Consider the following 27,265-nt stretch of genomic DNA (forward strand, 5'->3'; position numbering starts at 1 on the left):
GACGGTTGCCCACAGCACAGAGAGGTTTGGTGATTTGTCCGTGGCTGCACGGCCTGTTTATGTCAAGTCTTCTCTCCATTGTACTATTACTCCAACTGACTTTCCCTGTTTGCCTAGGAAAAGAATGTTTGCAGCAGTTTCCCCAGTCACCCAGAAAAGGCTGGATTATATTCAATATCTCTACTTCAGAGGGGCAGGGAAATATGCGGTTAAGAAATATTTTCATCTAGAATGGCTAAAAGAAAAGATCTCAAATTCGAAGGGATATTAACTTGGGCGAGGCAGTTCATTTCCTGGCAATGGCAGGTCAATATTTGTGTTGTAAGTGAGAGTTATAAGATGAAACTCAATTTTTAGCGTGGCTTGTCCTAGGGACTGGCAATTAGTGGCTCATGAACCACATATGTTCTCTACTTATGTTAGTGTGGCGCTCAGCCAGAACGAGTAAATGAAAAACAATTATTAGGCCCTTCCCATGGGCCAGACACCTGCCTATGTGCTGGGGATACAATTACAAGCAAGCCAGACAATCCATGCCCTCAAGGAGCTTATATTCTAATAGGGGAAAATGATGCTTATAGCAGAGTGATGATCAGGGACAGTATTTGGGAAGCCCCAGAGACAAGAGTTAAGGGAACGAGGTATGCATGTGGTGGAGTGGCATGGAGCTGGTAGGCCCGAAACTGGGCAAGACAAGGTGAAAGCTCACCAGTCAGAGCCCGGTGTCACAGGATAGGACTAGGAACCTCCTGGCATAAGACTGAGCTCCCTAGTGAGAGAATCTGTAAACAGGAGTTAATTTACCTCATTGCCGCAGCAGAGCTCAAAGCCTGGCACTCTCATTCTGTTCCTCTACCCTCACTTCAAACAAAACCCCACATATTTGTGGAAGCACAGGACCCCAGATTAAGGTGCCCTAAATGGACTTTTCCCACGTAATCTAGGGTTATTAACTTGGGGGCCTCTGAATTTTTAAAAATGTTGATCACCATATTTCAATATAATTAGTTTTCTTTGTAATCCTGTGCATTTAAAGGCATTATTCTGAGAAGGGGTCCATAGGCTTCACCAGACTGCCAGAGGAGGCCATGATAAAACAGAGGTCAAGAACCCTTGCTCTAGAGTAATATATACCAGTCCTAAAGGCTCTGATTGGCTCTGAAAGGTGAACATAAATGCAAATCCATCCTTTCACTATCCATGCAGCTGCCCCATTCACACCAAAAGCTCCCGTGTGTGTGCGTGCGCTGCGTGTGTGTTTTCCCAAAAGGGACATCTTGTGTGAAAGATGTTACCAGGGCTGAATCCCTAAATAGGAAGGCCAAGAGGAGGCAATAGTCCTGCTGGGATGAGGATCCCAGAATGTACATCACCGATTGGTTATCCAGCCTGTTCTTAAATTATCCATTCCTTCATTATGCAGCCCAGTCCACTTCTGGGTTGATTTCGTTTTTGTTAGGATGTTTTCCTCATATCAATCCTAAATCTGCCTTTTTCTACCACCCACCTGTTTTTACTGGTCCCACCCCCTGGGACCAAGTAGAACAAAGCTAATCCTTCTTCCAAATACTCAAAGGCATCTATCATAAGATAGTATCATAGGTCCCAACATCTACCTGGCATACTGCAAGTACTTAATAAATGCTCGTTGAAATCTTCAGGCTCAGTTTATCCTTTATAGCCCCCATTCATCTCTCCCTTATCTTTATTCCCATCATGGACAGTCATTACCATACAGTCTTTCACTGAATTATTTTTTAGTTGGGAAGGGACTTCAGAGACTAGCTAAATCCCAAAGAGAACCCCTTGACACTATCTCTGACAAGTAGTCCTGTGTTTATCTTCCAACGAGATGCAAGATGCTTGAAAGTAGGGAACATTTGTCATAGTTTCAGTTCCTACCTCAGTGTTAGGCACAGGGTAGAAGACACTCATGATAAACTTGCTTATTAATTGATTGATTGATTGATCTGCATTCTGGAGAGGTCCCATTTATTTCACCTAGCTCTAGTCTATTGATTATGATGAATGAATGAGAAAGCATTTATTAAGAGCTTACTATGTGTAAAGCACTGGGTATATAAATAGATAAGACAGACAATCCCTGCTTTCAAGAAACTCACGTCCTCATAGGGGAAAACAACGCGTGTATTTCCCTTTTGGGTAGCCCCAAAAGGGAAATACACGCGTTGTTTTCCCCTTTGGTCAAGTAGGGGCTTCAGCACCCAGAGAAAGTTATCTGGGAGCATTCCCACAACTATTGATTCTCTGGATGATGGTTGTGGACACTAGGATAGCAGTGGAGACTGTGATCTGTGGGGTCCTGCTATTCCTGGGACTCTTGGCACTTGGTTAGAAGTTGAGCCTGTGCTGTTTCCATCTAGGTTTGAGCAGAGGTGGTAATCGAGATGTTTCATTTAGGCTGGCGTGGTACCCTGTGACCAGGAGTTGGTAGGGATGGCAGTATGGAAGACATAATAAATAGATAAGAAGTCAGGAAGACCTGGGCTCAAATTTCACCTCTTAACATTAACTGTGTGACCCATAACTAATCATTTGACCTCTCTGTGCCTCAGTTTCCTCATATGTAAGTTGGGGATAACAATGCCCATAGTTCATTGGAGGCTCAAATAAGATGATGGATGCAAAGTGCTTTGCAGATTGTAGAGTACTATAACAACTAAACTAAAGTTATAGTTATTGTTATTATTAATCAGAGTTTGAAAAGAGGCATCAAAGTTAGAACCAGAAAATTCATAGCATGCCAAAGCTGTAAGGAATCTTACAAATCATACTACAACTTCCTCCCTCCCTATGCAGGAGAAGAAATTGGGGCCCAGAGATGTTGGTTATATGTCATGTCCAATGTCTTACCCAGCTAGCCAGGGCAGGAGTGGAGGAAGGATTCCCTTCTCTGGCCTTCTGCAGGGCTCTGTTGCCATCTCCTGTCCAGAGTGTAGGGGAGGCAGTTGATCTTTTTTAAAACAATAGTTCATGTTTTACATTAGCAGCAATCTGTGAAGCAAGGTGACATCACAGATAGAGCACCGGACTTGGAATAAACAAGGCTTTGCATTCAGATGTTGCCTCTGCCTCCAGCGCTGTGACCCTGGGCAAGGGTTACCTCTGAGCTATGGTTTCCTCATCTATGAAGTGAGGATCATGCTTGGAGTGTCCACCTCATAGGCTGCTATGAGCATCAGAGGAGATGATGTCTGGAAAGTGCCCTATACCGATCGCATCTCATGATTAATGCGCCTAATGGGACCCTCCCTAAGAGGGAGGTTTCAGCTGAAATAATGCTTAATGGGACAAACTAGAACCTCTAAGGTTTTTGGAAAATCACCTTTGTCCATGAATCAGGGTATAGAAACAGCAGGCCTTTGTTCCATGAACAGGAAGGACTCTCTCACAGCCCCTTTGGCACACTCTGCTGTTGTTACACAATGAAAGTTAGTGTGGAATATCTTATTCTTCTTTCCTGTCCCCCCATCTTTGAAGATATTGACAACTAATTAAGCTCCCCTAAACCCAGGGAATCTTTGAGTTCCTCAGTCTTCAACAATGCACAGGATTTATTCTCTACCCCTGACATCACCATCAAGGAGGTGTGCCCTGAAACAAAGGGATGCTATTGGGAGAGCCCAAACTCCAGGGAGTTGGCCTTGGTCATGCCATGCATGGAAGCCCCTCCATCTGCTAGCCAAAGAAACGTTTTTGACAGGTACAGGTTCCTGCTCTATTTTTAAGTCTTTTTGTAATGTATGTGTTACCACAGCTTGAGAGTTAGAGACAACATTTTAAAAAGCTGAGGCTGTTTTAAGCAGGGGATCTGAAAAATTGGGTCACCAGTTATGATCCACGTTGGCATGTAAGAGAAAAGGCCACTTTTGTCTTGTCCAGGCTTCACAGCAACAGGGCCAGGCTTTGTTTCCCCGTGACTTGCCTGAAACTGCACCTTGGAGCTTTGATCCACGGTCATAAGAGGAAGCCAAAGAGATTCCCTGAGCCTTTAACCTCTGTTAGGAATTGTCTTAATCCCACATTATGGGAAGATGATTGTATTGTAGTTATCATGCTCTGCCACTAGGGAGCGCTAAGACACAAAGATAAACTGCGGTGGGAGGGAGGAAATATGGAAGGAATATGTGAGTCACATTTATACACACCATAAATCGGAATTGTAGGGCAGGATTTTAAAGAAACTATCCGTTTTTAACAAAACAGATGAAGTTATGGCCTTGAGAGGGGAGAGGGCAGGAGGAAGGAAGAAAGGGAGGTGAAGAGAGACAGAAGGTAAAGAGGGAAAGGCCAAAGAATTTCAGAGTAAAACAGAGGTAGAGGGAGGGAGAAATAGAAGTGGCAAGTGAAAGAAGGCCAATATATTCTGATGTGAATTAGTGAGGTAAACTGCTTTTTATTACACCCTTCTGTTCACTTGAATTGTTTGAAAATCCTCTCTTCTTCAAACTAGCAGCCTGTTATTTCAAGTAGAATTTTCTGTCATCTTGCTAGGTTTCTGATGGTAATTGTAACTGACTCACACACCTGTGCCCGGCTCCTAGGTAACACAAAAGCTTATTTACTTTTTTTTACTTTATTTTACTTTATCAAGGTCCACTCCTGTGAGATACTGTAAATAGTGTCATCCTGCAGCTACTTCCTGTGCTACCTGAGTGTTATGTGTTGTTACTATCATAAGCATCCCTCCAATGAAAAAATCTCACATTTATATAGCATTTTTAAGGTTTGTTAAGCACTTAAATAATAATTGATATTCATATGGCACTTTGGGGGCTTGGAAGACACTATACGTATATTATCTCATTCTATCTTCACAATAACCTAGTGCTCTAGGTATTATACCCATTTTACAGGTGAAGAAGCAGAGGCTCGTAAAGTTTGTGCTTTGCTTAGGTTCTGCAACTTGTAAGTTTCTGAGGCAGCATTTGGACCCAAGTCTGCCTGACTACAGGTGCAGCATTCTTCCACCTTCCTACAAGGCACAGCACAAGCTAATAACTCTGTGCTTAATAAACCCATCTGTTGAATGACTGACAAGGCCTGAATTGGTTTAGCAATAAAAGGACATTTAAAAAATTTAATGTTATTAAATTATTTTCTTGCACATGTATTGGAACTGAATAATAACAACTTATACATGGGGCTTTAAGGTTTTCCCCATAATTACTAGTCTCTGGTAGTTGGTAGTGTTATCTCCATTTTACAGATGAGGGAATAGAGACTCACAGAGCTAAAATGACTTGCCTAGAGTCACACAGAAAGTGATTTAAACCCAGGCCTCCTGATGCCAAACCCAACTTTACACTAAATTGCACCTTTTGCCATGGAACAAAATTCATTATAAGGTAGATTTCTCTTGGACTTTAGCCAACATTTCTGGTATGTCAAAATAACTTTCTACAGTATCACCTTCAGGGAGCCTTATGGCCTAGACTCAGAGGACAACAATCATAGCAAGGTCTATGTAATGGTGAGAGTGGACCATGGGAAGGCGGAGGAGCATGGAGGAGTGGGGGGAGGGGAGGTGTCAGGCATTCAAGACTGTAGTAAATAGCTTGTTCCAAAGCAGATTTTTGTGTTATTTGATAAAATAAAATGTTTTACTCTGACATTGATTTATCTTTTTATTAATATAACTTCTATTTTTTAATTAACAATAATTATTTTCTCTTCTTCCCACCTCATTCACCCACTGAAAAAAGAGAAACTGACTCCTTGTAACAAATACGCATAGTTAAGAAAGATAGATCCCTGCAGTGCCCATGTCCAAAAAATATGGCTCATTCTGTATCTTGAATCCAACCCCTCTCTGTCAGGAGGAAGGAAACATACTTCATTATTAGTCCTCTAGAATCCTGGTTGGTCACTGCGTTGATCAAAGTTCTTAAGTCTTTTTTTATGTTTTTGTTTTTTGTTTTTTTGTTTTTAGGCAATTGGGGTTAAGTGACTTGCCCAGGGTCACACAACTAGTAAGTGTCAAGTGTTTGGTCTGAGGCTGGATTTGAACTCAGGTCCTCCTGACTTCAGGGCCAATGCTGTATTCACTGTGCCACCTAGATGCCCCTTAAGTCTTTCAAAATTGTCTTTTTTGTGTGGCTGTTGTTATATAAATTGTTTTTCTGGTTCTGCTTACTGAACTCTGCATCAGCTCATACAAGCCTTTACAGGTTTCTCTGAAATTGTCCTTTTCATAATTTTTTATGGCACAATCATATTTTATCCCCTTCATATGCCATCATTGGTTCAGCCAGTCCCTAATTGATGGACACCCCCTTAATTTCCAATTCTTTACCGCAACAAAAAGAGCTGCTATAAATATTTTTGTATATTTAGCTCCTTTATCTCTTTTTTTGGCCTCTTTGGAGTATAGACCTGGTGGTGGTATGACTGGGTAAAAGGGTTTGTACAATTTAGTGACTTTTGGGCATATAAGCTTCAAAATTGCTCTCCTGAATCACTGGACCAATTCAAAACTCCACCAACTGTGCATTAGTGTACCTTTTTTCTTATAGTCCCTCTAATATTAATCTCTTTTTGGGGTCCTGTTTGCCACTCTGATGGATCTGAGGTGGAATGTCACAGCTGGTTTAATCTGCATTTCTATTAGTGATTTGGAGCAATTTTTCATACAGCTATTGATACCTTAGATTTCTTCCCCTGAAAATTGCCTATTTATATTCTTTGACCACTCCTTAATTGGGGAATGGCTATTTTTCTTTTGAATTTGAAGCATTTCTTTTATATATATTGAAAATGAGACCTTTATCAGAGAATATTACTACAAAGATTTTTCCAGTTACCTGTTTTGCTTCTGATTTTAGCTCCATTGGTTTTGTTTGTGCAAACCCTTTTTGATTTTATGTGTTATTCTCTATCCCTTGTTTGGTCCTAAACTCTTCCCCCAAACCTTTATATGTGGGGGAACCAGACTGAATCAATGGAAGTTTGTACTATAGAACTATAATAGGGGCCTCTGTCCCTAGTGGTCGCCAACTTTTGTCCTTTCCTCAGTGGTATTTCTGTTCCCTTTTCAAGGCTTTTCCAAGCTTTAGAATGTGATTTAGTCTAGTCCAAATTACTAGGGAGTGTGGAGATGCTAGGGAATGGAAAGGAGCTTGAGAATTGTCCCTGACTCTAAAAAGAGTCGGTGGGACCCAGATGCATGAAGCACTGGGTCAGGGAATAGGTGAATGGAAGCAAGTCATCCTAGCTTGACTAGGAGTTTTAATCGTTATATGGGTTTTCCCATGAGCCTTTGCTATTTGTTGTGTAAATACAACTTTTTATATATGTAATACTATTGTTAGCCTGAGTGCTTGCAGGAGAACCAATGAATATTTTGGGGAATCAAAACTAGCCAGATACAAATGAAATTCCTAGAATTTTCCTGGGTTGTGATGATTCAGAGAGATTTTGGTGAGAGACGCACTCCACATCACACCCATGGCCTTGTACCTATAGGGGCACTCCAACACTAGGTGAACTCAAGATAGTCAACACTGCTGCCCAAATGATAATAGGCATTTGGGACTCACCATCAGCTTTACAAATAGGACGTATTCACTTTTTTGGAGACCCAAAAGGTCTTTCATGCATTCCTACCTGACTTCCTATGAGTTATTCCCTTGCCTTTCATATCTCTCACCTTATCACATAAGGATGTCTCTTTTACTGGGTTCCTGGGCTGCAATGGAAAGGGGGCCACCAAGAAAACAACTGGTTTTCTTTGCAGAGAGGAATTAGGAGTCTGTGGAAAGAGCACCAGCTAAGCCAGGGGACCAGAGTTTGCATTCACTCACCATCATTTTTTCAAAGAATTTCTTCGCAAGGGAAGAGAGTAATAGAACTTCAGATATACTACAAGGGCTCTTGGAGACTCCTAGGCCCTTATATAAACAGAGTCCTCTGGATGGAGTTTTTGACCCACTATGTTTTGATCTGCCATCTCTTTTTTTTTTTTAAACTTCTCAGAAAGTCTTGAATTAGCAGCTGCAGTTCATTAAATTGAGCATGTTTGTGTGTGTGTGTGTGTGTGTGTGTGTGTGTGTGTGTGTGTGTGTGTGCTCACGTGTCTCATGGTTCAACACCACCTAGTAGTTCAAAGGGCTCCTGGGGCGGCCAGAAGCTGAGAAAAATATAGCAGCAAAGGTGCTGAAACCTGTTAACGGCTGCCCTTTGATCTGATCCTACATCTCTTCCTGTTGCTGAGTGTAACTTTGTGCCTGGACTTAGATTTAGCTTCATCTATTTTCAGCCATTGTTTTCATGCCTTGTGAAACCAAGTCTTTGATTGTCTAATGGACAACCTCTTCTTCTTTTTGGATTTTGGTTGATTAAGTCCAACTTACTTCAAACTCTCAATAAGTACCTATTGTGTGCAAGCTACTGTGCTAGGCATTTACCCTTGGCCATTTTTAACCCTTGCCTCCATATGTTTTTTGGTCATCTTGCCTCTCTCCCTCTGGTACTGTCAATAGACTCTGTTAGTTACTTACACTCAGAAGCTGATCTATACCATGGAGAGCAGCCCAATTTCACCTAGCTCTCTTTTCTACCTACTTCTTTAAGCTAGCCCACATTCCTCTAAATTCAATGTCATCTTTGCTTCTCTAGAGATTCTTGAAATCTAAAAGCATCCCCAGATATACTACCATACACAATATAGTAACATAACATATATTATATGATAATATGTTTACAATGATATAGAACATACTATGTATATGATATAGGATATATTTATATGTATATATACATATATTTACATACATACATACATACATATACACACATCTATCTATATATAGTCAACTGTCCTCCAATCAAAGGAAAAAAGAGGGAGCCTTTTACCTATAAAGAAAAGATACTGTTTTTTTCTAAAACCTCCAAAATATGACACACCAGGAATAGGGAAAGATAAGCCAATTTTAGGTGCTGTGGAAAACATGGATTTCTAGTGTTGGAAGGGATATGAGAGCTAATCTAATCCAATCCATGCCAGACCAAGAATCCTTTCTATGCAATTCCCAAAGAGGAGGTATCTATCCCCTGCTTGAAGACCTTTAGTGAGGGAGAAGTCACTAACTCCCAGGGCTCCCATTCTCCTGACATTGAGCTATAATCTTCTTCCGTGACTTTTCAGCCCTCACTCTTTGTTCATTTCTTTTCTGTGTGATAACCCTTTAAATACTCGAAGATGGCTATTCTGCCTGCCTTAAGTATTATTCACCTCAAGTACCATCTGGATCGCTCTTCTTTGGATGTGCTCCATTTTGACAAAACTATATAATATCTGTCCCTATAGCACCAACTGTCCATTGGGCATAGGGTCATAGGATCACAGAGTTAGAGCTGGGAGGGACCTCAGAAGCCTTCTGATCAAATCTCCCCACTTTCTAGATGAGGAAGATGAGGCCCCAGGAAGGTCAAGTAACTTGCCTCAGGTCACACAGGTAATAACTGTTAGAGGTGGGATTTAAAACCAGGTCCTCTAACTCCAGAGCCAATGCTCTTTTCCACTGCACCATTCTCAAGTCAAATGGTGAGGATTTTCTTCCCTGAGACAAGGGTTCAAAACTTCTCCATTTGCTATAACCAATGGTTCCATATTTGGATAGTATGGTGTTGGCTGGCAGCACACTGTCCTGGGATATCCATATAGATGATGAGGTTGACTCACGCATTGCCAGAGCTAGCTCAGTGTTTGGGAGGCTCTGAAAGAAAGTATGGGACAGAAGAGGTAGTAGGCTGCCTACCAAACTAAAGGTCTATACAACTGTTATGCTGACCTCACAACCATTGTGCTGTGAAATCTAATCAGTATACTAGCACCATGCCAAGAAACTGAATCACTTTGATTTGAATTGTCTTAGGAAAATTCTGAAGATCACCTGGCAAGATAAGGCATTGGACATTGAGGTCCTCTCTCAAGATGAACTGCCAAGTATTCAGACTCTACTGCAGAGAGCACAACTCTAATGGGCTGGCCACATTGTTCAAATGCCAAATGTACATTTGCCTAAAAGACTATTTTATGGAGAACTCACACAAGGCAAGAGCTCACGTGGTAGTGAGAAGAAGTGGTATAAGAACACTCTCAAGGTCTTTCTGAAGACTTTTAGTATAGATTGTGAGACATGGGAGGTGCTGGTACAGCACCACCCAGTGTGGCATGCCCACATCAAAGACAGCGCTGTGCTCCGTGAGCAAAGCAGAATCACAATAGCACAAAAGAAATGTGAGATGTGCAAATCTACAGACATCTCTATCCCAAATGTCCAAATGGACTATTTGTGGCTGACCTATGTACATTTGGCATTTGAACAACGTGGCCAGTGATCTTCAGAATTTTCCTAAGACAATTCAAATCAAAGTGATTCAGTTTCTTGGCATGGTGCTAGCATTAGAGAAGAATCACTGCAACCCCTCAGGGTGCCCCTGGAACCCTGAGGAGAAGATGGAGCTGTCCTCACTCACAGAGAGCTAGGTCAGAATAATTTCTACAATAATTGAATGTAACATTTATTATGTGCAAGGCACTGACTAGATTCTGGGGATGCAAAGACAAACGTTAAACAGGCCAACATTCACATAGGACTTTAAGGTTTGCACTTAGAGGTAGGGAATACAAGCATTATCATTTCCATTTCTCAGATGAAAAGCCAAGGTGCAGAGGTGAAGAAACTTGCCTATGGGTACACAGCTGGTAAATATTTAAGATGTAATTCCATCAGATTTCCTGACTTCACAATATTTTTTTTTTACTGCGCCATAAATCCTTTCATATAGTATTGCTTTCACTCTTGGATGTTGTAGCTTGAGGTTTTCTTAGTTATGAAGTTAGGTGGAAAATAGACTATGGGTAATCTTCAGGGCTTTCTCATTAGGGGTGAGGTATTGTTCTAAGCCTGATTTTTGCCAGACTACTTTCCGATTTTCTCAGCCCTTGTTATCCAGTAGGGAATCCTTTCCTAAGTAAGGTCTGTTTTCTCCCAGGTTCTTAAGAGCAGCAAGTACTCTCCTGTAACTCCCCTCACCCTACACCAGCTTACAGCAGCTCTCACACTGCTCTTAGTCATTTCTGTTCTTTGCCTATCATCTCTTCTGTGAATAGAATCCCATTTAAACAGATACCCTTAGAATCCATTCACTCTGCAGTAACTTATACATAAAGCTGGTCATATCGCTCCTCTGTTTAAAAATCTTAAGAAGCTCCCAGTTATCACTCACACACATACCCCCAGGGCACTATATGTCATTTCTACTTCTCTTTATGCCTGGCATGCTCCTGATGCCCTTAGCCATCCTCGAAAGTCCAACTCAAGAAAGGCAGCATGGCATAATGGATAGTGAGCTAGACAGGAAGACCTGCGTTCAAATTCTGTCTTGTACACAACCTTGCTATGTGACCTTGGGCAAACTGCTTCAGCTCCTCATGCAGCAGACACTTCTCTAAGAATGTTAGATTGCAGAGATGGTGTCAGTGTGTTATTGGTTTAGGAAGTTCCTCACCTAGAACGATCTATACTTATTAAAATGACAAGTCTGGTCCAAAAAAAAAGCCCAATTTAGATGCCACATCTTTCATGAAGTATTCCCTGATTTCCCTGTTGGTAAGAACTTTCCCCCCCCTCCTAGATCTCATGTACCATGTTGACTCATATCTCTCTAATGTACACGTGTCCCATAGTTGGAGGCAGGGTGGCCAAGTGGAAAGAGAAGCATTGGATTTGTTTTGGGATAACCTTGTTTCAAATCCCAGCTCTGCTACTTATCAAAACCTATGTGCAAACAATCGAAAGTGAACATTATAGAATTCACAAAGGACAAGCAGGGCCCTAGAAAAGGGAGATGAAAAGATACCCACATCCTGCCCCTTTGCAAAGGTGAGAGGTCCATGGAGGTGTGGAACACTGCAGATATTTTCAGATGTTTTCAGTGTATTGATTGGTTTTATTGATTTTTTTCTCTTTTTTTTTCTTCAAAAATTCTATGTTATATAGCATGGCTCTCTGGGAAGGGGGAAGGAGAGAAATGCTGGGAGAAATTTAAACTATGTCAAAACAGAAGATACCAATAATATTTTCTTTATAAAACATCTGTGACTTAGGACGAGTCATTTTATCTCTCTGGGCCTCAGTTTCCTCCTATGTAAAATGAGAGGTTGGACAGATGACCTCTAAGATCCCTTTCATCTCTAAATCCATGAGGGCAATATGATGTGTTATAGTTGAGTTTGTGTCTTACTCTTCTACTAAAGTGTCTGAGTACAGGGACTGAATTTTAACTACATCTTGTACCTTCCCCTAGGTTCCAGCTAGAGAAGTAAGTGTTTAACATGTTTTCGGAATAATGGGTCTCTTTCGTATTGGTCTAATGGAGAGGGCCCTAGAGTGGGAGTTAGCTGATATGAGCAGTTCTGCCACCATGTGATCATGTGACCTTCCCTAAAGAGCAGTGGGCTTGAAGTCAAGAAAACTTAGGTTTGAATCCCGTCTCAGACACATGCTAGCTGTGTGACCCTGGGCAACTCACTTACCTCTTCTGCCTCAGTTTCCTCCTGTATAAAGCAGGGATAATAATAGCAGCTAGCTCCCAGGGTTGTTATGAAGATCAGATAAGATAAAGTCTAAATCACTTTGCAAACCTCAGAGGTGTATATAAAGGGCAACTTTTAGTATTCTCTTTGAATTTCAGTTTATTCCACTGTAAAATGAAGGTGTTGCATTTGATGCTTTCTGATGGTTTCTTTGAGCTCTGCTAGTCTAATTTTAAATATCCCAGAACAGAACCTTTGTGATCCCTGCTTTGCTGACAGCAGCAAGTTCTGTTTGCATGAGGAACGGGTGATGGCTCCTCAGTGACGGGGTGATGAGGGAAGGCCTCATAAAGGGTGTGGCATTTCAGTTGGGCTTCGAAGGGTGGGTCAGAGGAGAGAGGGCATTGCAATTGTAATGGGGATTTGGAGTGGATTTCAATATGTTTGGCCCCCCACCCCCGCCAAAGTTCTTCCTGGCTCTTGGTGCAGCAGGCTGGCAGAGCCATAAAACACAGGGCTCCAGGCCAGCTCTGGGTAGAGCCAACTGAGAAGTGTTGTGGTTTGCTCGCAGAAAGCCTGACTCTTGCAGGCTGAAACATTTTGCAACTCACCTGTAAAGCACTACGAATTGCTTTTGAAACTATCAGATTACCCTCTGAGCTCTGATGCTGCATGAAGGGAGAAAGAGAGTTGGCCAGACTTGGGCAATCTTGGATCTGGGGTATTGCAAACTGAAATCATGGAATTCCGAGCTGAAAGGGGCCTTCGACAATAATAGCTATCATTTATATGGCACTTTAAGGTTGGCAAAGCACTTCACATATGTAATTTCATTTGATTAATTTACAGGAAACTAAGGCTAGCAGAGGTTATGTGACTTGTCCAGGGTCACACAGCTAGGGCGTGTCTGAGGCTAGATTTGAACTGGTGTTTTGACTCCATCACTTTATTTACTATGCCACCTGGCTGCTAAAATCACCTAGTCCAATCCCCTCATTCTACAGAAGAAGAAAATGAAATTCAAATCAGTTAAATGACTTACTCAAGGTTACTCAGCTAGGAGGTAGTAGGGCCAGGATTCAAACCTTAGGCTTCCAAATCCAGTACTCTTTCTAACATAATAAATATTTAACTACAGAGCACCAAATAATACATCAGAGTCATTTTAAAACCTTTTCTCAAAGTGTACTTCTATCCATTAACAGACTTGATCTCCGAGATAATCCCATGAGATAAGCAGGGTAGTCATCATTTTCATTCTCTAGGTGAAGAAACTGAGGCAGCTACATGGCGCTGCGGTAGAGAGGGCACTGGCTCTGGAGTCAAGAAGACCAGAGTTGGGGCAGCTAGGTGGTACAGGGGATAAGCTCCTAGCCTTAGAGTCAGGAGGACCTGAGTTCAAATCTGGCCTCAGACACATGATGCTTACTAGCTGTATGATCCTGGGCAAGTCACTTATCCCCAATTGCCTCACCAAAAAGGCAAAAGAAGAAGAAGAAGAAGAAGAAGAAGAAGAAGAAGAAGAAGAAGAAGAAGAAGAAGAAGAAGAAGAAGAAGAAGAAGAAGAAGAAGATCAGAGTTCAAATCTAGCCCCAGACACTTATTAGCTGTGTGACCCTGGGCAAGTCACTCAATCACTTTCTGCCTCAGTTTCCTCAATTGTAAAATGAGGATAATAATAACACCTACCTCCCAGAGTTGTTGTGAGGATCAAATGAGATAATACTTGTAAAGCACTTAGCACAGGGCCTGGCATATAGCAGCTGTTTAATAAATGTGTGTTTCCCTTCTCTAAGAGCTGGAGTCTATCCCTGGGCCTCACTCATAGTAAATGCTTAATGCTTCTTTGAATTGAAATGACAGTAGGAATTCTCTCTGCCATATTCCTGATCATCTCTGGCCTCCACCTTGAACTCCTGGAGGATCTTTGGGTAGCATGGTTGTAGGTCTGCATCACAACCTGAATCTGCACTTGAAATCTTGGAATGGGGGTTAGAAAAGGGATCCTACTTTGGGAGTGAAGTGGCAATTTGTACAGGGTCCTGCTGGTCCCAAGGCTGGCCCAGGAGGTGGGTGTGGCACTAGCCTTTCTACCATAAAAAGCTCGTAGGCATGAGATAGCTGCTAGGCTCAAATGAACGGTTTTAAGGCTCTTTAAGGATTAGAGACAATAGAATTCGGCTGAACTTGGCATCCCAGTGATATGTTATTACTGGGCTGGAATTTGCTTTAATCCCAATCACCTCTGCTGCTGACAGTCCTAATAGGCCTCTCTTCCCCTCTTCTTACAATGACCTGAAACCTGGAAATTTCGAAATTAAGCTTGCTCCCCATCCACTTGAGGTTGGATTCAAACCAGTGACTTCAAGGGAAAAAAATGTTTTTAATGACTTTTGCTGCCTTCTCCAGGCTTTCAAAAAGGAGCCTGGAACTATACTTCTCAATTCATTTCACACATCACAAATTTACATCTTCAAAAGCTGGAAAATGTCAACACCTCAGAAAAATCAAGTGTAGAATATGCTTGGACATCTGCTCACCTGGAACAGCAGTAATCACAGAGAAAATATTAATCTCATGGGAGAGGACATCATTAGACAGTGAGGCCCTGAACTTCCCATCACTTTGGACTACCTTAAATGTGCTCAGTTTCAAGCAACATAAAAGCCTCCAATGAAGATTTCTCTGAATTATGCTGCTTTGAAAACTAAAGAATGGGCCAACCCAACTATCAACAATGGCACACTTATTTCTCACTGGAATGAGAGAGTTTTTGAAGAGGTCCATTTCCCACAATGACAAAAAGCCTTGAATTAGACTTCTCCAACACTAGAATCATAGAGTTAGAGCTCAAAAGGATGGATATTAAGTATCATCTTGTCTGGCCCCCCCTCATCTTGCCAGTGGAGAGATTGAAGCCCGGAGCCATAACTAGGGTGGAGTTATCAGTCTGCCAACATTCTGGGCCAGCACTTCAAGGTCATCTCAGGGCCCTGTACCACACTCCTCTCTGGCCCCACCAACAGATGCCCATTTTAACCTCTCCTGTTCTTCCTGCCTCTACCAATGCAGATCAGCAACTCGTCTGTAAGTTAGAGTTTTATAAAGTTGCCTGGACACTGAGATGTTAGATGACTTGCTTAGGGTCATACAGCCAGCATGTGCCAGAGGTAAATCTTGTAACATAAGGAAGTGAAGGTATCTATAAAGTGCACCTGAGTGTTAAACAGTTGAATTGAGAGCAGGGGAAATCTCCTTTTCTCAAAATCTTCTTGGCTTAGGTGGGATTCTGTCTGATGGCACCGAGATAGACCACATAAGTGGTGCTCCCAGGTTTTCACTGACCTAGGCTTTGGCGAGACATCTCTAGGGGCTCCTGGAAAGAACTCGTGGTCAAGGCAACAGTGCTTAATTTATATCTACTGACCATCTGCTTCCTCCATTGGTACTCATAGGCTGCTGAATGGAACTGGAGGAAGTTATATCTGAAGCATTTCTGGAGTTGACTGGGCCTACCACAGATTTTTTATCTAATATCAACTGGGCTCTCAGAATAGCAATTTTCTTGAATTGAGTCTCTCTCTCTTTTTTTTTTTTTTAGGCAACTGAGGTTAAGTGACTTGCCTAGGGTCACACAGCTAGTAAGTGTCAAGTGTTTTGGTCTGAGGCCAGATTTGAACTCAGGTCCTCCTGAAGTAGGGCTGGTACTCTATCCACTGTGCAATCTAGCTGCCCCCTCTAATTGATTCTTTGTCTCACTTCTACCTTAGTTCAGAGCTTCATCGCCTCTTATAATAGCCTCCTAATTGATCTCCTTGTCTGAAGTCTCTCCCCTCTCGAATCCAACCTCCAAAGAGCTGCCAAAGTGCTTTTCCTTCATCTCAGGTCTGATCATGACCTTCTCTTGCCCACTTATGTTCAGTAGCTATCTACTGCTGTTGTCTGTTTGCCACTTAAAAGATATTCCCAACTTAACTTCAATCTCCCTTTCCAGCCTCAATATCAATTATTTCCCTTTATGATCTCTATGGTCCAGGCAAATCAAGATTCTTCCTGTTCCTAAAACATGACCTTCTAGTTCTCATCTCCCTGCCTCTGCACAGGCTGCCTGTCCCCCATGCCTGAGATCAATTTTCTCTTCACCTATACTACTTAGAATCCCCAGTGCAAGAACCACCTTCTACGTAAAACCTTTCCTGATCTCTGCACACTCCATCCACACAGTTGCTGGTCCTTTTGTTTCCCTCTCTAAACTATCTTGTACTCATTTTGCATACATTCTATATATGCTTATACAGCATGTCCCAAAAGTCTTAGTGCTGTTTTCAGCTTTACTGGCATTGCTAGCTATGTATCCACTGTATCCCTTGACAGCATATAAGCTTCTTAAGGAGAGAAATGTTTTTATATCCCCAGTGCATAGCACTGTACATGGCACATAGTAGCCCTTAATAAACCTTTGTTGACTGATCACTAAAAAGAGATCTCTTCAATCTTCCCTGGCGTGTGTATATAAATATATATGCACATAGGGTATATTCACCAAATTGTTACATAAAATTAGTATGTAAAATATATTGGTTTTTTCATGTCTTTTTTTGGTACTATCACTGTTCTGTGTTACGTTAATTGTTACTGTCTTACTAAGAGCATAATTATAGGACGTACTCAAATGTTATATAAGCCAGATTTGAGGGGAAAATGTGGCAATATGGTATAAACTTTGATTCAGTTTAGCTCAACTAATTTACTCAAAACCTATCTGTAAAATGTATAACACTCAGTTAAGTAGTAGGATACAAAATAAACCCCCAAATCATTAGCACTTCTATAGAACAATAACAAAGTCCAGAAGGAAATAATTAGGAAATGCTATTCAAAATGCATCAGATATCTGGTAAGCAATCTACTGAGGCACTCTCAGGACTTATATGAATATAATTAGAAAACTCTTTAAAGAAATAAAGAATTATGTGAACAATTCGAGAGGTTTTCGTTGCTCATGTTTGGGTTGGGCTAATATAATCAGTGATAATACCACCTAAATTAATTCACAGATTTAGTATTATGCCAGGCAAGCTGACAAGGGATTACATAAAGAGAATAGTGAGAAACACTTCCCTCTGTTCATTGTAGAGGTGGAGAACTATGAATGTGGAATGTTACAGCTACTGTCAGACTTGGGGGATGGGTTATTGGTTTTGTGGAACTGTTGTTTTTTTTTTAAAGCTTTATTGCAAGGGAAGTCTTACTAGATGTGAAGAGGGATATATTCTGATATGAATGGGATGAAAAAGAAGTCAACAATAAAAAATGTAATGGCTTGCTTGCTGGTGGTGAATGCTTCTGGTACTGAGAGGAAAGCCTCAGGGTGCCCCTCATGAAGCACACATTGTGTTGGCCAAGCTGATGGCCACCTATCTTCATAGGCTGTCTCATGGTGACCTTAGAGGGCTTGGTCGGGCCTGGGCCTTAGCCTTTCCTACCAGCTTGCTTAAGAAGATCAGTGGGAGCCAATCCAGGCAATCCTTCTGCCCTGGGACACGAACAGATGGGGCAAACCCTCTGGGCTCCCCAGGAATGGGGACCTCTGGATGTCATAGCAACTTAAACATGAATGTAAGAAGGTTTGGAAGTCTAAGATTACCGGGGATTCAGGAGTTTTCTCAATTTCAGAATGCTGTCTGACTGTGTGCTGAGTCATTCTCATTCATTGGTGCATCCACTGTTTTCTTTGGAATGATCCCAAATGTCCGAAGGGCTTTGGCTCTTGCCTTTTCTGTCCGACACCAGGCAAGACATCCCTTTCCAGAGTGGCCCTCAGAAATGTTGAATTGTGTTGTATTATATGGTCTTACCTTATAATACTCATGGCCTCTGGCCCACTGATATCTTAAGCCTTTCTGGCATGGTCAAAGTATACCCCTTTAACTCTTCAAAGTTCTCCTCTGATGCCTCTTGGTGATATTTAGGCAATTCTGGGTTCTCAGAAGCTATGCCAGGGGAATACATGCACTGATAGGTCTTTTTGAGCTGGAAGGGAATGTGGGAGCCTAGGTCTAAAGCTAGAAGGGACCCCAGAGGCCACCTAGTTCAACCCCTTCATTGTACAAATGTGGAAACTGAGGCCCAGAGTTGTTAAGTGACTTGCCCAAATACTAAGTGGGAGAGTCAGGATTTGAACCCAGGTCCTCTGACTCCAAGTCCAGTGCTTTTTCCTCAAGTATGAGCTCTACGTCTCCTACATCAGAGAAGTCTCATGATCTGCATTGATGGAGGGAGTACCCCCAAATCCCTAAACTACTGAAGTACCTTTTTATATTTTTTTCCTAAATGTAACTTTCTCTTTCAGCAAGAAGCTTCTGTATTTGATTCTGAGCCCTCTCTCCACCCTCTGTGCATGCCAGTGGGCCATGGATAGGTTTGGCATACAAACCTGCTGATTGGACTTGATTTGGCAGAGATCTCTGCAAACAGATCATAAGATCCATGCTTTTACTCACCAGCAGGTGAATGCGCCAGCTGGAAAGATGATAGATCTTCGTTGGAATGGTCATTATCTCCCTGTAAAAAGCCTGACAATTGAGCCTAGGCCTAATATTTCTAACACTAATGGCAAAATTCTGCAGTATAACAACCAGTCCCTAGAAGAAGGGGGTGTCCACAGACCCTAGTCCCTTGGGCAACTGTCTTATATTTTCATTATTTAGAATAACTACACACCTTGTAAATCTGCCAGTCATTCCAAGTCAACTGGTTGCCTTGGGCCTTTATAATTTCCTGCATTTTAAAAATGAAATATTTGGCAGGCTGTGAGACAACGAAGGCAGAATTGAGCCCTTAAATCAAGACAGAAAATCAGTTTTATTTTTTTACTCTTAACAGATCATTTCTTTTCTACCTTCATGTTGCACACCCATTACAAAGATAGTGTCACATTTCTTTAGTTTGGAGAATTCCAGTTGAATTTTCTCGTTTGGATTTGCCATCTGGTCTGCTGCTAACAGTCTCAGAGAGTAAGAGGCCATCTGTTAATACTTTTCCAGGAAGCTTTTTATAGAGCAGTGAAGTGGCAAATCTGAAAAACACATTGTAATGACTTACAAGATCTTGGCTATGTGTACAAAAAGACTGGTATTTTATTTCTACCAACAGTATTTTCTCCCAATAAGGAGGTATATGGAAAGAGAGAGAGAGAGAGAGAGAGAGAGAGAGAGAGAGAGAGAGAGAGAGAGAGAGAGAGAGAGAGAGAGAGAGAAGGGGGGAGAGAGAGAGAGAGAGAGAGAGAGAGAGAGAGAGAGAGAGAGAGAGAGAGAGAGAGAGAGAGAGAAGGGGGAGAGAGAGAGAGAGAGAAGGAAATACATTTTATTCTTATGCAAAAATACTTCTAAGTATGGCAGGACTGGAGGGTTAACAAGTGAATGGCTTTATGGTATCTGAAATACTGTAAACCTTAGCTGTCTCTCGTTTTTATTACTATTGAGGACATCAATAAAATGGGTTTTCAAGTATTTGAGGGGATGTCACACCCAGAGGCCAGAATGAAAAGCAATGGGTGGAAATAACTGGGAGGCAGATCTTAGCTTAGTATAAGGGAGAACTTCCTATCAATTAAATCTGTTAAACAATGAAATAGGCCACCTAAATCAGGTAGTGAGTTCCCCATCACTGAAAAAATGTAAATGGAGGCTGGATGACTAATCAGCAGGGATCTTACAGAAGAGATTTGTATTATGGGGCTAGTGGAAAGAGTACTCAGGAAGACATAGTTTGATTCCGGCCTCAGGCACTTGGCTTAAATAGCCCCTAGGTGGTACAGTGGATAAAGAGCTAGGCCTGGACTCAGGAAGACCTGAGTTCAAATCCAGCCTCATTCACTTCCTGGTTGTATGATTCTGGGCAAGTCACTTAATCTCTGCCTGCCTCAGTTTCCTTACCTGTCAAAGGGCGGAAATAATAATAGTGCCTATCTCACAGGGTTGTTGTGAGGGCCAAATAAGATAGTGGATGTAAAGTTCGGTTTTTTGGGTTTTTTTTTTTACAAATCTTAAAGCACTAAATAGCACCTGATACATTATAAGCACTTGATAAGTGCTTTTTTTTTTTTAAACTTTTAGGCAATTGGAGTTAAGTGACTTGCCCAGGGTCACACAGCTAGTAAGTGTCAAGTGTTTGGTCTGAGGCTGGATTTGAACTCAGGTCCTCCTGACTTCAGGGCCAGTGCTCTATCCACTGTACCACCTAGCTGCCCCTTGATAAGTGCTTTTTGGTGGATTATTCTTATTCTAATGATAAAACTATAAAGCAATATTCAACATTAAAAAACAAGCAGAAATTCATCAGGTGGTGATTTATTTTATTTTCTCAATTACATGTAAAAACAAATTTTAACATTTATTATAATTTTTATATTATTACTATAATTTTTGAGTTCCAAACTCCTTTCCTTTCTTCCTTGCCTTCCCCCTCCTTGAGAAGGCAAGCACCTTGATATAGATTATACATGTGCAGTCATGCAAAACATATTTTCATATTAGCCATGTTACAAAAGAGAGCAGAGTAACAAAAAGAAAAAGAAAGTCTGCTTTGATCTGCATTCAGATTCCATCAGTTCTTTCTCTGGAGGTGGATAGCATTTTTTACCACAAGTCCTTCAGAATTGTCTTGGATCATTGTAATGCTGAGACTAGCTAAGTCATTCACAGTTGATCATATAACATCGCTGTTACTATGCATGATGTTCTTGTAAGTCTTTCCAGGTTTTTCTGAAAGCATTCTGCTCATCATTTCTTATAGCATAATCGTATACCACAGCTTGTTCAGCCCTTCCCCAATTTATGAGCATCCCCTTGATCTCCAATTCTTTGCCGCCACAAAAAGAGCTGCTATAAATACTTTTGTACATATGGGGCCTTATCTTTTATTTTTGATCTCTTTGGGATATAGACCTAGTAGCGAAATTGCTAGGTCAAAGGGTTTGCACAATTTTTTAGCCTTTTGGGCATAATTCCAAGTCATTCTCCAGATAGTGGGATCAGTTCACAACTCCACCGATAGTGCGTTAATGTCCCAATTTTTCCACATCCTCTCCAACATTTGTCATTTTTCTTTTCTGTCAAATCAGCCAACCTGATAGGTGTGATGTGGTACCTCGAAGTTGTTTTAATTTGCATTTCTCTAATCAATAGTGATTTAGAGCATTTTTACGTGACTATAGATAGCTTTTACTACTTCATCTGAACACTGCCAGTTCATATCCTTTGACCATTCATTAATTGGAGAATGACTCATAGTCTCATAAATTTGACTCAGTTCTCTATATATTTGAGAAATGAGGTCTTTATCAGAGAAACTTGCTGTAAAAAATTGCCCCCAGTTTGCTGCTTCTCTTCTAATCTTGCCTGCATTGGCTTTGCCTGTGTAAAACCCTTTTAATTTAATGTAATCAAAATTATACATTTTACATCCCATAATGTTCTCTTTCTCTTGTTTGGTCATAAATTCTTCCCTTATCCATAAATCTGACAGGTCAAGTATTCCATGCTCCCCTAACTTGCTTATGATATCACTCTTTAGTTCTAAATCCTGTACCCATTTTTTTTTATTAATTTATTCTGAGTTACCAACAATCACTTCCATAAGCTTTTGAGTTTTAAATTTTTCTCCCCCTCCCTCCACCTCCTTTCCCCCACCTCCCTCCCCAAGGCAGTGCACAATCTGATATAGGCTTTACATATACATTCCTATTAAACATATTTTCACATTAGTTATGTTGTAAGGAAGAATTAGAACCAATAGAAGGAACTACAAGAAAGAGGAAACAAAACAAAACAGAAGGAAAAAAAAGCAAATAGTATGCTTCGATCTGCATTCAAACTCCATAGTTTTTTCTCTGGCTGTGGATAGCATTTTCCATCATGAGACTTTTGGAGATGTCTTAGATCCTTGCATTACTGAGAAGGGCTAAGTCTATCAAAGTTAGTCATTGCACAATGCGGCTGTTACTGTGTATAACGTTCTCCTGGTTCTGCTCCCTTCACTCAGCATCAGACCATATAAGTCTTTCCAGGTTTTTCTGAAGTCTGCCTGCTCATCATTTCTTATAGCACCATAGTATTCCATTACATTCATATACCACAACTTGTTCAGCCATTCCCCAATAGATGGGCATCCCCTCAATTTCCAATTCTTTGCCACCACAAAAAGAGCTGCTATAAATATTTTTGTACATGTGGGTCCTTTTTCCCATTTTTTTGATCTCTTTGGGATACAGATCTAGAAGTGGTATTGCTGGGTCAAAGGGTATGCACATCTTTATAGCCCATTTGGTCATAGTTCCAAATTGCTCTCCAAAATGGTCGGATCACTTCACAACTCCACCAATAATGCATTAGTGTTCCAATTTTCCCACATCCTATACCCATTTTGACCTTATCTTGATATATATATATATATATATATAGTGTGAAATATTGGTTTATATCTAGTTTCTGCCAAACTGCTTTCTAGTTTTCCCAGCAATTTTTGTCACATAGTAAAATCTTTTCCCAAAGACGTGGATCTTTGTGTTTATTAAACACTAGATTAGTGTGGTTATTTAGTACTTTGTATTGTATACCTAATCTATTCCAACCATCCACTACTTTATTTCTTATCTAGTACCAGACTATTTTGAGGATTACTGCTTTATAATAATACAGTTTGAGATCTGGTATTGCTAGGCCACCTTCCTTCACATTTTTTCCATTGATTCTCTTGATATTCTTGGCCTTTTGTTCTTCTATATGAATTTTGTTATGATTTTTTCTAGTTCTATAAAATAATTTTTGGTAGCTTTATTGGTAGGGCACTGAATAAGTAAATTAATTTAGGTAGAATTATCATTTTTATTATATTGGCTCAGCCTGCTCATAAGCAATTAATAATTCTTCTCTTGTTTATATCTGACTTAATTTGTGTGAAAAGTGTTTTATAACCATGTTCATATAGTCCCTGGGTTTGTATTGGCAGGTAAACTCCTAAGTATTTTATATTGTCTGCAGTTGTTTTAAATGGAATTTCTATTTCTATCTCTTTCTACTGGACTTTGTTGGTAATATATAGAAATGGTGATGATTTATGTAAGTTTATTTTAGTTGTTAATTATTTCCACTAGTTTTTTAGTTGATTCTCTAGGATTCTGCAAGTATACTATCATATCATCTATAAAGAGTGATAGTTTTGTTTCCTTATTGCCAATTTGAATGCTTTGGATTTCTTTTTCCTCTCTTATTGCTATAGCTAGCATTTTTTGTAAAATATTGAATAATAGTGGTGATAATGGACATCCTTGCTTCACCCCAGATCTTACTGAGAAGGCGTCTAGCTTATCTACATTACAGGTAATGCTTGCTGATGGTTTTAGATAGATACTACTCTGCTTTTTAAGGCATTCTTTTCTTCTGTGGATTTTTGTGCCTTTTTTTTTTTTACCATTTGGCCTATTCTTTTTTTTAAAGTTATTTTCTTCACTATTTTTTGTACCTTCTTTATCAAGCTGTTGACTCTTTTTCTTGATTTTCTTGCATCCTGTCATTTCTTTTCCCAATTTTTCCTCTACCTCTCTTATTTGATTTTTAAAACCTCTTTTGAGCCCTTCCAGGAATTCTTTTTGGGCCTGAGACCAACTCACATTTTTCTTTGAGGTTTTGCATGTAGGTTTTTCGAGACATTATTGTCTTCTGAGTTTGTGTTTCCATCTTCCATCTTCCATAGTAACTTTCTTTGGTCAGCTTCATCTATTCTTCTTCTTCTTCTTCTTCTTCTTCTTCTTCTTCTTCTTCTTCTTCTTCTTCTTCTCCTTCTTCTTCTTCCTCCTCCTCCTCCTCCTCTTCTTCTTCTTCTTCCTCTTCCTCCTCCTCCTCCTCCTCTTCTTCTTCTTCTTCTTCTTCTTCTTCTTCTTCTTCTTCTTCTCCTTCTTCTTCTTCCTCCTCCTCCTCCTCCTCTTCCTCCTCCTCTTCTTCCTCTTCCTCCTCCTCCTCCTCTTCTTCCTCTTCCTCTTCCTCCTCCTCCTCCTCCTCTTCTTCTTCTTCTTCTTCTTCTTCTTCTTCTTCTTCTTCTTCTTCTTCTTCTTCTTCTTCTTCTTCTTCTTCTTCTTCTTCTTCTTCTTCTTCCTGTTTTCTCATTTCCCCAGTCTGTTTCTTGACTTTTAACTTTATGTTAAAGTTGGGCTCTGCTCCCAGGGTGGAGGGGGCACTGTCTCAAGCTTCAGTTTTTTTGTGCTGCTGTTTTCAGAGTTAGTTCTGGGGGTCTGAAAGTTTTTAGTTCTTCTGAGGTGGTATGATCTAAGGAGAGTTGTGATCATTGTTTTCTTGGCCTGTGCTCTGGCCCAGGTGCCTCCACAAGCACTCCTCTGTGTCCCTGGGAACTGGGATAATGGCCCCTTCTCACCTGTGGCCATGAGCGCTCTAGCTCCCTCTGTCCCTGTAAGCAAGTGATAGCGTTCCTCTCCACCCTGGACTTGAGGAAAGGACCTCCACTCTCCCATGAGTGACTACAAACACTTCTCTCCACCCTGGAACTGGGACCAGGGCTCCTGCTCCCCTGCAGCAGGAAGTGCCAGTATGCCAATGTTCCTTTTCACACTGAGACTGTGACCCAGAACTGTGTACGTGTAATGCAACAGGGTCCTGCACCCAGTGCCAGCAAAGAGTGTTTTGTAATCTCCTTCTGACATTTGTCCGAGCCCCTGCTGTCTATGTGATAAGAGCTCTGAGAGCTCCCAGAGCTGTTGCAGCCTCCCCCAAGGCTCAGCCTGTGCTGCCCAGGATATTCCCACCACCATCACCCAATGAGACAGACCTTTCCTGCCAACCTCCTAAGCTGTCTTGGGCTGGAAAATTGTTTCACCTCATCCTTTGCTGCTACAGAATTTAATTGGAGGCATTATTTTAAAGTTGTTTGGAAGGGAATTTGGGAGAGTTCAAGTGGGTTTCTATTACTCTGCCATCTTGGCTCTTAAAGGTTATCCAGACAAGCTTCCTCATTTTATAGATGGGGTAACTGACACTCAGAAAGTTTAAGCAATTTGCCCAAGTTCACACACATAATAAATGGTGAAGTTGGGTTTTGAATCCAGGTCCCCTGACTCCAAATCTAGTGCTGAATTCACCATCTCTAACATTCTGTTAACATGCCCTACTCCCTCTCTGCCTTGAACCCTTTGTTACTATAGTGTAATAATCTCTCTAAGGCAGAGGGACTGTGTCTTATCTAAACTTTGTATCTCCCTCAGCTCCTTACGTAGGTCTCTGTACGTGGTAGGCAGGTGTTTAATAAGTGTTTATTGAGTTGAATTTGTTTCTCAAGCATTTTCTAATTTGTGATTTGGATGAACTGCCCCCAAACATACCTTTGTATTGGCTGGTCTATAACACATTTACATTGATTTTTTTCTGAAGTCATTAATTTTTTTTAAGTGATCAGACAGACCATCTCTGAATAGCCCTGGACCAATTTTCCTTTGAATCTGCATCCAATATATGTGATGAGTCACTTGGGAGACTATCTGAAAATCAACTCAATATCACTTCTCTCAAAAGGAGTCTACCATAAGATAGTTTCAAATCATATAAATTATATTTTCTTTTTACATCATATCATTCCAAGATCTATTCCTTTTTTCAAATTTCTGCTCCTAGCAAGTCCCCGGTACATTCTAAAAATAATTTCTTGTTGAATTTGTGCTGTAAGCCAATAGATGGTTTATTGATGTTTCAACATAAAGTTTAAAATAATACTTGATGAGCAATTTTGACAAGATTGTTGCTAAGGTTCCCCTTAGGAGCAGTGATGGAGCTCCCAGCTCTTGCTGACAATAAGTGTCAATCACTGATTGCTTTAGTCATCAGGCAAAAATGGTTTGATATGCACAGGAACTAAAAAGTCATTTTGCCCTTATAAAGCAGTACAGTTCCTGTAAGACTGTTCAACTTGGGAACCGGCCATTTTCTAATGGTTTTGGGCAAGCTTTTATTTTAAAGTAGCCTGGGAACAACCCTCAAGAAGTTTACAGATAGACATTGGAACACATTTTTGGATGACTGTCTCTGAAAAGTGGGCTGTCGACATAGTGAATGGAATTAACCTTCTTAAAATCTCTTCAATGACATTTATTGAATTGAATTTGTTCCTCAAGCATTTTCTAATTTGAAATTTAGATGAATTGCACTAAACCACACTTCCCCCTTGACACCAGGTCTTTATTTTATTTGGTTAGTTATTTTTTGGGCAAGGCAATCAGGGTTAAGTGATGACACTGGGTCTTCAACAATGGAATTGAGCCAGAGTCCCTATCAAACTTACCAACAAGCATAAGAGGGGCCCCTTCTATGTGAAAGGCACTGAGGGAATGAGAGTAGAGAGAATCATAGGACATGGCCCCTGCTTTCAGAGTCAGTGGTAAAGATGGAGAGACAGGACATAAACAAAGAAATATAAATAATATGATAAGGTAATATATACCAGGTGCCAAGGAATGGTATAGATGGGAAGTGTGAGAGCATTTAGGACGTCAGAGCAATTACTGAAGGCTGTGGCCATCAGGGAAAGCTTCATGGAGAAAAATGAGACTTGGGTTGGACCTTCAAGAAAGCCTAGAACTTCTGATTAAATAACCTGTTTGTATTTATTAACAAATAAATATCAGTTGGTAAATGCCCCCAG

The sequence above is a fragment of the Phascolarctos cinereus genome, unplaced genomic scaffold (genome assembly GCF_003287225.1).
Source record: "Phascolarctos cinereus isolate Bilbo 61053 unplaced genomic scaffold, phaCin_HiC Scaffold_8;HRSCAF=390, whole genome shotgun sequence".
In the NCBI taxonomy this organism is placed as follows: Eukaryota; Metazoa; Chordata; class Mammalia; order Diprotodontia; family Phascolarctidae; genus Phascolarctos; species Phascolarctos cinereus.